Source organism: Gekko japonicus, unplaced genomic scaffold (genome assembly GCF_001447785.1).
Source record: "Gekko japonicus isolate JY-2015 unplaced genomic scaffold, Gekko_japonicus_V1.1 scaffold3598, whole genome shotgun sequence".
Taxonomy (NCBI): domain Eukaryota; kingdom Metazoa; phylum Chordata; class Lepidosauria; order Squamata; family Gekkonidae; genus Gekko; species Gekko japonicus.
Window position 1 is genome coordinate 69,165 of NW_015159817.1, and position 12,826 is coordinate 81,990.

General features: G+C 45.9%; 1 pseudogene; it reads left to right on the forward strand.

The window, feature by feature from the left end:
- The first annotated feature begins 303 nt into the window (after window positions 1-303).
- Window positions 304-852, forward strand: LOC107107457 (annotated as a pseudogene).
- The last annotated feature ends 11,974 nt before the right edge of the window (window positions 853-12,826 follow it).

Genomic DNA, 12,826 nt, shown 5'->3' on the forward strand with positions numbered 1-12,826 from the left:
GGAGTGGTGGTTGGAAACAGAAGTTGGGCATGGGATGGATTGCCCCTGATAGGAAGCTGGTAACCCCGGATAACAAACAGGTATTGCAGACAAGGTAAATCCAACTTTTGAATGTCTGTGTTGTGAAATTTTAAAAAAAAATCTTTACCTTTAAGTATTTGTCTGTTATTTTGCTGCAGGCGAGGAGACCCCACAGTGAGCTACCAACGCCCAGCAAAGGGGGAGAGAAGAAAAGGGGAAAAAAGAAGTGAGTGGAGTTTGGTGAGATTTATCTTGGATCTAATACAATAGCAGATTTCAGCTATGCAGACACTTAAGTGTGTAGTTGTTGGAGATGGTACTGTGGTAAAATGTGTCTTCTAATTTCCTACCCAGCAAACAAATTCCCGTCGGAATCTGTGCCAAGGGTATTTGATAACTATGCTGTAACGGTGATGATTGGTGGTGAGCCATATACTTTAGGCCTGCAGGGCAGGAAGATTATGACAGATTACGGCCCCTCAGCCATCCGCAGAGAGATGTGTTTCTCAGGGGTCTCGCCATCTTCATTTGAAAATGTGAAAGGAAAGTGGGTACCTGAAATCACTCACTGTTGTCCAAAGACTCCTTTTTTTGCTTGTTGGGACTCAAACTGATCTCAGAGATGTGACCCTTCAATACTTGCCAAGAATAAGCAGAAGCCTATTGCTCCTGAGACTGCTGAACAGCTGGCACAGAGCTTGAAGGCTGTCAAATATGTGGAACGCTCTGCACTCAACACAGAAAGGCCTAAAGAATGTATTTGACGAGGCGATATTGGCTGCCCTGAAGCCGCCAGAGCCGAAGAAGAGCCGCAGGTGTATGCTGCTATGAACATCTCTTCGCGTCCCCTCCTGCAAAGGTGGTGTTGATGTCATACTAAAAGCAATGTTGAAATCAAAGTAAAAATTCAGATTTTCAGAAAAAAAGTAGGTAGTCTGTTATTTCAGTGGGAATCAAGAAATTTTATTTACATCTGTTCTGTTTGTGTGCAAAATTGGCAACAGAACATTTTAATCAAGTTTGGGGCAGACTTTTCTGCCTTCTAGTGCAAGGAGGAATGTATCAGAAGAAGTGAGGCTGAGCATACTAGAAAGAATTAACTTGGATTTAAGCTAGCAACAGCCTAAAATTTGTTCTGCCCAATAATTTGATCTCGCAGGCTGAATTGAGTACTGTAAAGGATTGATTGAGATGTCTTGCATTTCATTAAAGATTGTCCTGCACTTATTATGTTCCAGATCTGGGACTCTTGTTCATTATCAGCCTTCCTGCTCATGTACAGAACGGTATCTTTCATAGAGCGGTAGAAGCAGGAGTTGTCATTCAGTTGCCAAGATAAGGTATGTGATGTATAGGCACATGGCGAGTGAATGCTGATTGGATGTACAGCCAAACACAACATCAATGAGCACTTCCATATGGTTGGCTCTGACAGGGGAAATGGGAAAAAAGAATTACTTGTGCACAGACACCAGCTGACTAGCATTGACAGCCAGGTGCAGGCAACCAGTGGCAGTAATTTGGGAGCAGGGAGCAATGTTGTACAATGTGGCATATAGCTTCATTATTTCTGAGCCCGATTCTGAGTTTTCAAAATCCCCTAGGTTCCCAGTGATGTTAGGAGCTCTGTAGACTTTCTGCAACCCTCATGTCCAGCAGCAGGAACTCATCCAACCTTACCAGCTGGAGCAATGGAAGCCCCTCCTTTCTTCTCCAAGATGACAACAAACAACCATGGCAACCTCTTGCACCACCAGCCAGGCCATGCTCCACTGGGATGGCACGAGTGTGTCCTCAAGAGTAGAGGTGGGCACGGCCTAGGAAAATGGAGGTTTGTCTGGGTTTGTGGGGCCGATTGAACCATGAACCTTCATGAGCCTTCCTGTTCACTGAGGTGAGGTTCATGAAGCTGCCCCCTGGATCTGCATGCGGCCGGGAGGTCTCTCACCACCACACACAGACCTGGCTGGGAGGCTTCTGCCCAGTGCTTTAAAACACTGGGTAGGAGAAGCTACCCCCTAGATCTGCATGTGACAGGGAGGTCTCTTCCAAGCATGGGTTGTTTTTTTTTTTAAATGATCACTGAAGTAGCTTGCATCTATTTCAGCCTAACAGGTGAGCACCAGCCCCACTCTTAGGCTGAAATAGTTGCAAGGCATTTCAGAAATCCCTCTCACTCCTGCCTCCACTTCCCACCACAGGACATCAGACAAAGGGGGCATTAATTTCCCCAATATCCAACAGTATTACAATGCTATCAATATGGCCCACATAGTTAAATTGATGCAAGCCGACTCAGAGTCTGATTCTGTAACATTAAAGGTTCCCTTGCTCGAAAGCCAGTCGAGTCCGACTCTAGGGTTGCGGTGCTCATCTCCGTTTCAAAGCCGAAGAGCCAGCGCTGTCCGAAGACGTTTCTGTGGTCATGTGGCCGGCATGACTAAACACCAAGGCGCACGGAACGCTGTTACCTTCCCACCGAAGTGGTACCTATTTATCTATTTGCAATTTCTTGCTTTCGAACTGCTAGGTTGGCAGGAGCTGGAGCTAGAGACGGGAGCTCACTCCATCATGCGGCACATACAGCATACAACAATGCATCTGGCAAACTATTCTTGACAGACCAAAAAATCTTACTAATAACATAAGAACATAAGAACATAAGACCAGGTCACATGGGTGGGGTGGAAATGACCAAGATGTCATTGCAGGCCAGGGATGTTGTAGCTGATCCTGCTCAGAGGACAATGGAGAGGAGGAGGATCCTGGTGCTGCAGCCTTCTCTCTTCCAGCTGAGGCCTAGCAAGTCCTTTTGTGATAAGGGCAGACATGATGGGGGCAAGCAGGAGGCCAAGGTCAGGAGCAGCCTGACAACATGCCATGCATCTTCAACCCCTGCTGACATGCCCTGCCTCGGTATATTCTAATTCTTCTCTGCCTGATGGTTTGGCAAGAGCAACTGGACAGCTAGCAAGAAAAGAGTATCCCCTTGAAGTGTCTCCAGTGCTTCCTAATGTCTCCAGGATGCCCGATATTATTATCGCCTTAGTCCAGGGACTACATTTCCGGTAACATTGGATGTTATCTATATAGTGTCCATGGTCTCAGCAGAGGGCTGGCTGTTGCTGCCCTCACCTGCCAAAGCAGCTAGGTAAGTGGGCTAAAGGACGAGATGGAGGAGCTCCTCTAGCTTGTAGATGTATTCCGAGCTGGAGGCAGGGTTGCCCGGGCATGGGGGAGGGGACTTACCAAAAGTGGGAGGGGGGCCCAGCTGATGTTGCAGTGACATGTCTACATCATTTCTGCTGTGACCTGGAAGTGATGTCATCATGCAGCGACATCAGCCACCAATGGGGGGTGGGAGGCAGTGTTCCCTCTATGCTGAGTTAGTCTGAGCTAGCTCACAGTTTTTTAGCCTCTGTCTCATGCATTTTTGTATTAGTTCAGGCAGAATGGCTAATTTGTGTAGTAGCCAAGTCGCTCACTCAAACTTTAATGCCAGTAGCTCACAAAGTAGAATTTTTGCTCACAAGACTCCACAGCTTAGAGGGAGCATTGAGGGAGGTAGGGTTGCCAGCTCCAGGTTAGGAAACTCCTGGAGATTTGGGGATGGAGCCTGGGGAGGGGTGGGACGTCAGTGGGGTAGAATGCCATTGAGTCCATCCCATTTTCTCCAGGGAAACTGATCTCTATAAGTCTGGAGATGAACTGTAATTTCAGGGGATCCCCAGATCCTACCAAGAGCCTGGCATCTCTGGTTGACTTATATGACTGTACTTATCCTTACATCAGTCCCATAAGATCAGTGAGGGAATAATGGCTTATTGGACATTCAAAGTAATCCTTGATTGATTGTTCCGTGTCTTCGACACTATGCTGCACCAGTACTGCTAAGTCTCCCCATCGGCCTCACAGGCCTCTGGCAGACCTGATCTTACAGAACAGGAGGAAAATCAATATATAAAACAGCGGAGTATGTAGCCAAGTCTCTCACGGCCTCTGCTCCCTGTTTTATCTTGCCCTCCATGCTGAGCTCTTTTGGAGAACAAGCACCACTGGACGTCTGGGGATTGTGCATTTCCCCTCGCTTCTTGTTTCCTTCCCTTATTAAATAAGTTTAGAACTTCACTTTTGGAGCTAGCAAAGTTTTTTCCCCCCTATCTGTATTTTAGACGTTTGAGTCAAAGGAAGGCGGGGAAGGGAAATCCACGGAGAGCCTTGCCCCTTTTGGTGCTTGTGAGGGGCAGCAATGCTATTAAGTGTGGCTGACAGAGAAGGGCTTCTTTCCAGCTCGCTAAGGCCTCTTGCAATTAAAAAAAGCCAGCGGGGAACCCAAGGGAGTGCGGAACCGGAGACTGGAAGATGTCAATGGGAAATAAATTGGTTGGTTCTACCCAATTGTTGAAACATCTCAAGTTCCCGAAGCCAGTGGTGTAGCCTGCTGGAAAACAATGTCCTAGGGACCTCTTGTCCCCCCCCCCCATCAAATCACTTAATCTTCACAACTGCAAGTGTTCAAAGGCAAGAAAGTTAACAATGAGCTTCCTGGAGGCAATGGGCACTGCTGAAATGAAAAGCCTTTCCTACAGTGGAGAGCAAACGAAGCCTGTCTCACTCTCTTTTCTTGCCCCTTTTGGCCTACTCGAAATTGTGCGCTTGCCTTGGCGTGTTTGCTGTTTTCATGTAACCTGTTTCTTCATTTGTAAGGGTTACTATGTGCTTTTGGTGTGTTCTGCTGGAAGCTTGCCGCCTCAAGAAGACATTGTCAGAAATCCATTATGATTTCTTTTTTTAAAGTCCATGACATTTTGGATAATGGGCAGTAATTGGCATTAGGAATTCATTATCTTTCTTAACAGTTAGGAATAAATATCTGTGAATACATTTGGTTGCAATGGTCCCCTTGCTCTTGTCCTGGTGTGCTGAATGTCTGGACGGTCCATAATTTTGGAGACTAAAAGGCAGCTGTTCAGGTAATCATTACAGCGGTGGAAGAGAAGGAAGAAAAGTCTATTTTGCTTCTGCAGAACCTCTAAAGAGGCCCATGAGACAGAATCATTCCTCAGAATGGTGGGTTTGATTAAGTTATCTTCCGCTGGTGTGCAATTTGGAGTTTAAGAAAAAAGGTAGTTGGGTCTACTTCAAAACTGCTGATTATGACATAGAAAAAAATGGAGGAACTCAACAACAAAGGACATGCTATATAAACAGAAGGTTCAACATAGACTTCTATGAATTTCCAGTTAAAAGGATCTCGGGGCACAGAACCAGGGGAGATATGGTTGCTGCCTCCAGGTAGAGCCTGGAGATCTTCTGGAATTACAACTAATTTCCAGACTAGAGATCAGTTCCTCTGTAGGCAATGGCTGCCTTGGAGAGTGGGCTGTACGGCATTATACCTGGCTGAAGTCCCTCCCCTTCCCAGACCCCACCTATCCCAGGCTCCACTCACAAATCTCTAGGAATTTCCCAACTTGGAGTTGGCAACCTGGAACTGGCAAGGGAAGAACACCTGAGATTCTGGAGAACCATTACTAGTCAGAACATGGGCAGTTCTGGATTTACATGAAGCAGAAAGAAATTGTCCTCCTTTCTATGCTCAGCCAATCTGGCCATGTTGATCATGTCTACCATAGCCTCGAGGCTGGATTACTATAACATGGTTTACATGGAGCTTCCCTTGAAGACATTACATAAATGCCATAGGGATGAACACTCAGCACCATCTTCTGGAGTCAGCAAGACAAAGAATGATGGAACCATAGAAGAAGGGCAGTATGGCATTTCCATCCCAAACCCAAGCATGAATCTAGATTTTAATGGGTCCCCAATGCAGTGCCCATGAGTATGTGGGGCTCCCGACACCTTTCCTGGTCCTTGTTAGAAAGCAAGTGGGACTTTTGCCCAGCGGGGCTTCTGATTGGACATTGGAAATCTGATTGGCTTTGTGAATTTTTTAAAATTTGCTTCAGAGGGAGCAAGGATCTTCACGGTGTTACAGTGTGTATATGCAAAAAATATATTTTTAAACAATATGTTCATTTTGAAAAGCATACTGTTAAACAGAGCAGCTGCCTGAAATGTTGACAAGTTACTATTATAGATATGTACATTCACCCTATACCCACATGTGTGTACAGGCCAGAGTTAGAGTAAGGCAGTTCCATGGTCCTGGTGTACGGTGGGAAGGTACAGTTCCTTAGTCAGCTCTGGCATAGAAACTGGGAAGATCCAGACTGCAAGTAGCTTCCAAATATTATGGGAAGTTAACTTCCCATGATTCTGGTTGGAGTCGCATGCCCAAACAGGAAAACAAAGGAAGCAAATTCTTATAATAATATCAAACACCGTGTGGACCCAGCCCTTGACTACAACTATACCAGCGACACAGCTCTTGCCAACAAAGACAGAATGAGAAGGTTAGTTGTAGAACAAAGTTTGACTCCAATGGCACCTTTAAGACCAACAAAGTTTTATTCAAGGGATAAGTTTTCATGTGCATGCACAGTTCTTCAGATACAATGAAACAGAAGTTACCAGTCCATGTATATAGGTAGAGGGTGGACAGCAAATTAGCATACAACATAATGAAGATATTTAACAGATGCAAGGACCAAACAGGAATAATAAGCTTAGGTTTGTTTCCTTCAGTATGGTTTCCCCCCAGAATTAAACCTGGGGGAAAACCATACTGAAGGAAACAAACAAGTTTTAGGAAATAAATAAATAAATAAATATATCAAAATTGGAGATTGCTGAGATGTATCCTTCACTGTGGAGTGCTGAGAGTAATTAACTGAGACCCTGCCATTATTCTCCATCCATCTCCTCTCAAGCATGGAGGTGACCTTACAGCATTTTCGTTGAAATGGGTCTGTATAGAATTATCTCCCCTGTCCCCAGACCAGAGAAATACATTTGTAGTTGTGGATCCCTATTGAAACCATCAAGTCTCTTTCCAGAAACTTCTATTTGAGTAGGATCACAGGAAATACATTTCAAAGAATATAAGCATTCTTCCATCAGCTAGCCAACTCTAGTGATTTATTGCTTGCATTTGTGTCTTCTATAACCTTTAAATGGCACCAGTGTAGTCTTTCCAGCTGGGACCTGATATGCCTTAGGTCAACAATAGCAGCTGCTGGCCCAGAGAAGAGCATGCCTTAAACTGTTCAGGAACATCAGCAAGTAAGGTACAAATGAATTGCCTGTTTTGTTGAAAGTTCGATGGACCACCTTCTCCTGTCTGAACCCTTGAAAGTAGCATCCTGGTCACAAGAATGGGTGCTTGCAGCCCAAAAGACAAGGGCAGGTAGGGCAGTTTCATCTCATACTCTGGCTTTTTCGGTAGTAGCCTCAGCCCTTTCATGAGGTCTGCCTATAGAAGTGTGGAAAGTGTCATCCCTGAAGCTCTTTAGGGGGGAAATATATGGCTGGATTATCTACAAGGGCATTTGGAAATTAACCTGCTGTTGTGCTGATGATCTGGATCTATTGCAGCTGATTTTAATGTCCATGGTGTTATCTGTATGTCTGGAAACTGCTTTGAGTGTATGGCAGAAAAGTGGTACATAGATATTTTAAATAAATACGTAACAAGCCAGGGGTCCGGTATGCTGAACTGAAGCTGCAGTGGGATCACAAAAGAGTGAAGTAGGTGTTCAAGTCTCAGGATGCTTTGGATCCCATTTTCACAGACAGCAGGTGAAGAGGAAAAGGAACTACACTGTGTGCAGGAACTAGTGGGGGTAAGAGGAGAGGGAGCAGGGAAAGAATCCATTGTCCTGTGGACTGGGGCAGGTGCCTCAACTGTACAGCAGCAGTTTAGGAAGCAATCAAGTGGGGAAGAAGCAGATGTCAAAGCAGTAGATATAAAGGCAGGATATGCAGTTATAAGGTTGCCATTTGCCTGCTGCTAGCAGGGGAAGGCCAAACAGAGCTCCTCTATCCTCTGCTGGGACACAAGGGGGCAACAGGGCAAATGGGTGTGTGTGTGTGAAAAAGTGCCCCATGATGCCACAAAATCACTTCTGGTGGTGTAAGCAGAGGTGACATCCAATGTTCCCTCTAAGCTGTGGAGTCTTGTGAGCAAAAAATCTACTTTGTGAGCTTCTGGCATTAAAGTTGTGAGCAAGCAATTCGGCTACTGCATAAATTAGTTTGCTCTGGAGCCGTCCTTCCTGAGCTAAGACAAAAATGTGTGAACCAGAGGCTAAAAAACTGTGAGCTAGCTCACACTAACTCAGCTTAGAGGGAACACTGGTAACCTCACCATGTCACGTCACCATTCTAGTTTATATCAGAGTTTGGGGTGAATCCTAGAGCATCCCATGAGATGGCAATGTTGCTTCCAGTTATGCAGCCAGAACTGACATTATGGCATCACAGAATGCTGTTCGGGTAAGTCTTGCACTCATCTTGCCTAGTAGGGGAATAGGGGCAGGGGGCTTAACAGCAATGGGAGGGAGATCTAGGCTTTGTCCCTAGCAATGTAGCACTGTAACTTCTGCCATGTACTGGAAGTGACATCATCACATCACCAGCATCATGATGACACTCTGGTATTTGGGTAAAAACTCTGTGGTAAAAATTGCTTCTACCATAGAGTTTTTGCCCAAATTCCAGACCGTCACTGTGATGCCAGCAATCCAATGAGAATACACACCAGAAGTGATTTTGCCAGGTTGCCAGCAACAGTGGCCTAGGCCCCCCACCTGCCGCTGGTAAGTCCGCCTGCCAGCCAGCTGATCATTGGGGGGGGGACAGGGGACTGGCAATTCTACCCTCACCAGTCTCCTAGGGGTTGCCAGAAGAAAGCTGATAACTGAGTTATAACTGGTGCAGCCTAGAGAGGGTGGGTTTGGGGAGGGGAAGGACTTCAACAGGGTATAATTCTATAGAGTCCACCTTCCAAAGTAGCCATTTTCTCCAAGGGACTAAACTTTGTTGTCTAGAGAGATGAAATTCCAGGACCTTTCCAGGCCCTACCTGCAGGTTGGCAATCCTAGCCCAGCCCAGCCCAGCCCCCCCCCCAAAAAAATTGGAACTAGCACTAGATGTATGTGTATGCATGTCTGTATGTATATTCTGCTTTCAGGAGAGGGAAGAAGGAGGAGAAGAAGAAAAAGAGGAGATTGGATTTATACCCCACCCTTCACTACCCAAAGGAGTCTCAGAGCGGCTTACAAACTCCTTTCCCTTCCCCTCCCCACAACAGACACCCTGTGAGGTAGGTGGGGCTGAGAGAGCTCTGACAGAAACAGCTCTTATTAGAACTATGGCTTGCCCAAGGTCATCCAGCAGGTGCAAGTGGAGGAGTGGGGAATCAAACCTGGTTCTTCCAGATTAGAGTCCACGCACTTAACCACTACACCAAAAGTTGGTTTTATATCCCACCCTTCACAACCTGAAGGAGTCTCAGAGCGGCTTACAATCACCTTCCCTTCCTCTCCCCACAACAGACACCCTGTGAGGCAGGTGGGGCTGAGAGAGTCCAGAGAGAGCTATGATTGACCCAAGCAATCCTAGCTGACTTCATGTGGAGGAGTGGGGAATCAAACCAGATTCTCCAGATTAGAGTCCACCGCTCTTAACCACCACACCAAACTGGCTTTGATTTCCAAGGCCTGGGTTCCAAACTGTCAGTTGCCTCCTCCCTCTTTATTTTTGAAGCCTCTTTTTGTTATTTTTATCCCACTAGCAGGCCAAAATGCTCCCCAGTGTGATAAGGCAGACTGCTTTCCCAAGCAAGCAGATGCCAAATCTATCATTATCATCAGAAATAAAAGAAGAACAAATCATCTCTCAGAAGCAAATTTCTTAGATGAGGGGGAAATTTGGATGTGCTTATTCCCCGATCCTTGCCTTTGCTTTCTAGTTTTCTCTAATAAGCTCTCGAATACTGAATTTGTCCTGCCTGACCTTCCCTCTGTGGCTCTGAGGAACAACAAGATGAATAACCCTGTCAAATTTGGCAGCTGCAAATATATTCAGATAGTGCTTCCTTCAACCTCCAGGCAGCAGAGATCCCCTCTTCTGCAGACTCAAAAAAAATACATCATGAGCAAGACCACTGGAAAGTAAAGACTTTCTTTGCCCTAAATCCAGGAGGACGGAGACTACAACTGTCTTTATTGGACAGATTTGCCTTTGTCTGTAGCTTCTGAAGTGGCCACAGAGAAGGGAAGCCTTCAGTTAAAGCAAGCATACTGAGAGGAAGTTCAAACTCAGCATTGGTGGTGGGAAGTGCCATAAACTCACAGTCAACTTAGGGTGACTTCAGAGGGTTTTCAAGGCAAGAGTCATTCAGAGATGGTTTGCCATTGCCCATCTCTGTGTTGCAACCCTGGATTTCCTTGCAGCTCTTCCATCCAAATACTAATCAGGGCCGACCTTGCTTACCTTCCAAGATCTGATGAGATCGGGCTAGCCTAGGTTATCCAGGTCCGGGCCGTGACATCAGAACTGTGGACAAAACCTCACCATATAGTCCACAATCCCTGTAATGTTTTCTATTCTCCTTCATACATCATCATCTCCATTTTCCCTAACATGACTGATCAGAAATCCATCATCATGTAATAAGGTTGTCAGCCTCCAGGTGGGGCCTGGAGATCTCCAGGAAATATAACAGAGCTCCAGACTACAGAGTTCAGTTCCCCTGAAGAATATGACAGGTTCTGTGGGATTTCACTCACCCCCGATCTTCTTGTGCTCCCCCCCTCCAAAGTGGTGCCTCAGGTGGAAGTTTTGTTAAGTTTCGAATCCCATGGTTCCAGTCTGAGTGAAACTCTGCATTTAGTAGAGGGCTGCTGATTTCCAATGTTTCTTTTGCCTGTGAATTTAATTAGGGCAAATTAGCAAGCAGTTCCCTGGATGGCCCAACTTGTGCCTGATGGTTGCCTGCCGATCTCTACTTGTCACAGTAAGGTCATGTCACTTTGGTCCACGGGAGACTATCTTCCTGAAAAAAGATACATTCTTCACCATCCGTACCGCTCAGCCTGAATGTATTCCTATAGGACACAGCTGCTTCTCCTTATTGATATGCACATTAAGAAGTCAACTCACAGCATCTTTGGTCGAAATGCTAGCTCTCTAAATAAAAGGCACCCATGATAAGCAACAGCATTGAGTTTCCATTTGCAGACAACTTTTCTTTAGGCTGCTATCGTTTCTGAAGCAGCTATCAGAGGCTGGTTAATCGCCAGTGATTTCAGGAGGCAGCCCCTAAATCTCCAAATTAGGCCTCTCTGAAGTAGCCCTAATTTCCACAAATTGCAGTCAAGTACTGCCGGTACCCATCCTGTGGTCTCTTTTTCATCCTTTCCTACAACAGCTGAGACGAATAGATCTTTGGCAATGCAGAAGCATCACAAAGGAATACTAGGATCCTTTTGAAAATGAGAGTCCTGTGGCTCAGAAAGAAATCCAGGGCCATAGACAGGGCGGGGCAAGAAACTGCACCCTCCACAGAAGCGCTGATTTTCTCCACATGAGTGCTTTTTAAGTTTAGACATTTCCAATTAAAGAATGAGAACTTCTTTTTAGAATAGGAACATGTCTAGGTCAAGAGACAGGATGCTCCCTCCAGAACAGAAATGTATCAAAATTAGGGTTACCAGTCCCCAGTTGGAGGTGGGGGATCCCCTTGTTTGGAGGCCCTCCCCCTGCTTCAGAGCTATCAGAGAGCGGGGAGAATGCCCCCGCAGGGCACTCCTCTCCATGGCGGGAATTACCCCCACAACAGACAAGAAGCAGGAAATAAATGTGACATGCCTATGTAACCAGGTAGTGATGTAGCACATTGGTGATGTCAGGGTAGAATTAACTTCAAACCATATTGCCCCAAAACCAGAGTGTCTCCCTCCCACATCACAAATGTTCCTATGTCACTTCCTGGTGATGTAAGTAAGTCACGTTTATGTCCTGCTTCTTCCTCTTGGCTCCCGAAATGTAAGCCCCATCTCCCGCCTGCTGATCCAACTGACCTGGCAACCCTACTAAAAATCCATCTTCATGATCCCGAAAAATTCCCCTTTTAGAAATGTGAGCATGGCAAGTCGGTAAAGGGCAACTTAAGTTGTTATTTCAAAAAAGTATACACAAGAAGTGTGTAGAAGCTTCTGAACTTAAAACTGACTACTGTATTCTTATTCATGCTAAGGATCTGGAGCTGTTAGAAGACATGGGGCTTGGCAAGAGGGGCCTAGAAGTTTCTTTGGTCAATTGTTTGCAGTGCCTGTTTAAAGTATGGCAGTGTCAGAATCCTGGCTAAATCAGTTCTCAACTCTACTCGCTTCGAAGAAAGTTTCGTTTATTGAGTCGTTGATGGATACCATACTGAACATGAGCTTTGTGAGGACTGAAGGTGAACGTGCGAAGATTGCAGATATATTGTGTTCAAGCAAAGGCACTAAAGATCAGAACCCAATCACCCCATAGCATTTGCCTACCAGGAATAAGAGTCACCTCCCCTCCCCCCACTAAGCACGTATCCCTCTACAGAAACAAAGCAAAACAACAGAGCCAGTTTGGTGTAGTGGTTAAGTGCGCGGACTCTAATCTGGGAGAACCGGGTTTGATTCCCCACTCCTCCACTTGCACCTGGCTGGATGACCTTGGGCAAGCCATAGTTCTGATGAGAGCTGCTCTTGAAAAAGAGCAGTTTCTGTCAAGAGCTCTCTGAGCCCCACCTACCTCACAGGGTGTCTGTTGTGGGGAGGGGAAGGGAAAGGATTCTGTAAGCCGCTCTGAGACACCTTTGGGTAGTGAAGGGCGGGGTATAAATCCAATCTCTTCTTCT